Raw genomic sequence first — 3023 nt, 5'->3', positions numbered from 1 at the left:
AAGAGCGTCAAAACGTGCTCCTGAAAATTCTTGAAACCTCCCAGAGAGTATGGTTTATGTGTGATGCACAAAGCCCCATTTAGTAATATGTGTTATATGCAGAATGTATGGGGTAAGCGTTGCTGAAATTTTATTTTTCTCCGGCATTGTCCTTTAAGCCTTCCCAGTAGAGGGCATCCTTTTCCTGTCCCTTGATGGACACTTGATCTTTTTTTTCATTAAGGTAAAATTCACATTACCTAAAATTACTCAATAACCATTTAAAATGTACAATTCATCACTTCTCGGTCTTTCGGCTAAGATCAAGTGTAGTATCTGTTCTTATAAATTAACACCTCAGGCAACAACAGATGTTGGCGAGGATGCGGAGAAAGAGGAACCCTTTCGTGCCGCTCGTAGGAATGCAAGCTGGTGCAGCCACTCTGGAAACCAGGACGGAGGTTCCTCAAAAAACTAAAAATAGAACTACCCTATGACCCAGCAATTGCACTACTAGGTATTTATCCAGAGGATACGGGTGTGCTATTTCAAAGGGGCACATGCACCCCCATGTTTATAGCAGCACTATCGACAATAGCCGAAGTGTGGAAAGAGCCCAAATGTCCATCAACTGAAGAATGGATAAAGAAGATGTGGTATATATATATACAATGGAGTATTACTCAGCAATCAAAAAGAATGAAACATGCCCCATCGCAACAACGTGGATGGAACTAGAGGGTATTATGCTAAGTGAATTAAGTCAGAGAAAGACAAATATACAACTTCACTCGTATGTGGAATTTAAGATACAAAACATAAAGGAAGGGAAGCAAAATAATATAAAAACAGGGAGGGAGACAAACCACAAAAGACTCTTAAATACAGAGAACAAACTGAGGGTTGCTGGAGGGGTTTTGGTTGGGGGGGATGGGCTAAACGGGCAAGGAGCGTTACGGAAGACACTTGGTGGGATGAGCGCTGGGTGTTATACATAGGGGATGAATCACTGGAATCTACTCCTGAAATCATTATTGCACAACATGCTAACAAACTTGGATGTAAATTAAAAAATAATAAAGCATCTGGAATAATGTCAAGAGTATAGGAGATAGTCAAATAAATAAATAATAAAGTGTACAATTCAGTGTCATTCAGTACTTTCACACTGTTGTGCCACCAACCCCTCTTATCTAGTCCTAAGGCATTTTCACGCTCCCCCAAAAGGAAACCCCATACCCATCAGCAGTCACTCCCCATTCTGCCCCCCTCATCCCAGTCCCTGGCAACCACTTTATGTCCCTGTAGGTTTCCCTATTCGGAGTGTTTCATTTATTTTTTTTTTTTTTTTTTAATTTTTTTTTTTTTTTTAACATTTTATTTATTTTTGAGACAGAGCATGAATGGGGGAGGGGCAGAGAGAGAGGGAGACACAGAATCGGAAACAGGCTCCAGGCTCCGAGCCATCAGCCCAGAGCCTGACGCGGGGCTCAAACTCGCGGACCGCGAGATCGTGACCTGGCTGAAGTCGGACACTTAACCGACTGCACCACCCAGGCGCCCCCGGAGTGTTTCATTTAAATGGAATCCTACAAGGGGACCCTGGGTGGCTCAGTCAGTCAGTTAAGCGTCTGACTCTTGATTTCGGCTCGGGTCACGGTTCCAGGGTTGTGGGATCGAGCCCCGCGTCAGGCTCTGCACTGGCATCGTGGTGCCTGCTTGGGATTCTCTCTCACTCCCTCTGTGCCCCTCTGCTTGCTCGCTCTCTCTCTCAAAATGTTTAAGTGGAATCTTACAAAATGTGATCTTTGTGTCTGGCTTCTTTCGCTTAGGATAATATTTTCAAGGTTCATCAGCCCCTCAAGTTTTGCTTATTCTTTGGTATCAAAAAGTCCTACAGTGATATTCTTTGCAAACATGGTCTCAATTCAGAAATTCAACTCTCCCAATCAACACTTAAGTCTTCTTAAGGTAAGACTTCTGTGCCACCTCCTGCCACTGTCCCTCCTGCTCTGGGGCCACCACCTCTCTAGGGGAAGCAGGCTGTGGTCCGTCTTCTCTCCCTCCCTCCTCCTGCCCAGTTCGCTAACTCCAGCTCCTGGTGTCTGGACTCTGTGGGTTGGAGAGCGTGGAGGGAGAGCAGGGACAGGGCTACTTGACGGGCACTGTACCCAACCAGCCTTGAGCGCTCTGAGTCTGACTCGCCTTTCGTGAATGGCATTCCTCTGGGTCCTTCAGAACCCCTGCTGGAGCTCTGCAATTGCAGACATCTGGATGTGGGCAATACATTCTGTTCTTTTCCTGTGTTCTACTCACTCCACACCGTCCCCATGGTGTCCCTGGCCTTTTCAAATAGTCCTCTGAGCAGGACTGAAAACTCTCAGACTGGTCTCTCGTCCATGAGGTTAGGAGATAATAAAAATAATTGAAATTACATAGAAATATTTAGATATTGATCTACAAATGGGTTTGATTACATTCACGGACCTATAAAACTATAGAACTATAAACCAGTTCTATTCAAAAGCATATTTAAAAATAAAATTCTCAAGATAAAAATAATATATCTGCAATTGCATATGTCTGAGCAAAATTTTATTCAGTTTTTTAAAGTTTATTTATTTGGGGCGCCTGGGTGGCCCAGTCACTTAAGCGGCCGACTTCGGCTCAGGTCACGATGTCATGGTTCATGGGCTCGAGCCCCACGTCGGGTTCTGTGCTGACAGCTCGGAGCCTGGAGCCTGCTTCTGATTCTGGGTCTCCCTGTCTCTCTCCCCCTCCCCCGCTTGTGCTCTGTCTCTCTGTCTCTCTCAAAAATAAACATTGAAAAAAATAAAAATAATAAAAATAAATTTATTTATTTGGCGAGAAAGAGACAGAGAGAGAGCAGAAGTGGAGGACGGGCAGAGAAAGAGGGAGAGAGAGAGAGAATCCCAACCAGGCTCTGCACTGTCAGTGTGGAGCCCAGTGTGGGGTTCGAACTCACAAACTGTGAGACCATGACCTGAGCTGAAACCAAGAGTCAGATGCTCAACTGACTGAGC

At 44.8% G+C, this 3023-nt stretch overlaps 1 pseudogene; it reads left to right on the top strand.

The window, feature by feature from the left end:
- Window positions 1–276: 276 nt before the first annotated feature.
- Window positions 277–385, top strand: LOC123584745 (annotated as a pseudogene).
- The last annotated feature ends 2638 nt before the right edge of the window (window positions 386–3023 follow it).

This window comes from Leopardus geoffroyi, chromosome B3 (genome assembly GCF_018350155.1).
Source record: "Leopardus geoffroyi isolate Oge1 chromosome B3, O.geoffroyi_Oge1_pat1.0, whole genome shotgun sequence".
In the NCBI taxonomy this organism is placed as follows: Eukaryota; Metazoa; Chordata; class Mammalia; order Carnivora; family Felidae; genus Leopardus; species Leopardus geoffroyi.
This window is presented reverse-complemented; position numbering and strand designations above follow the sequence as displayed.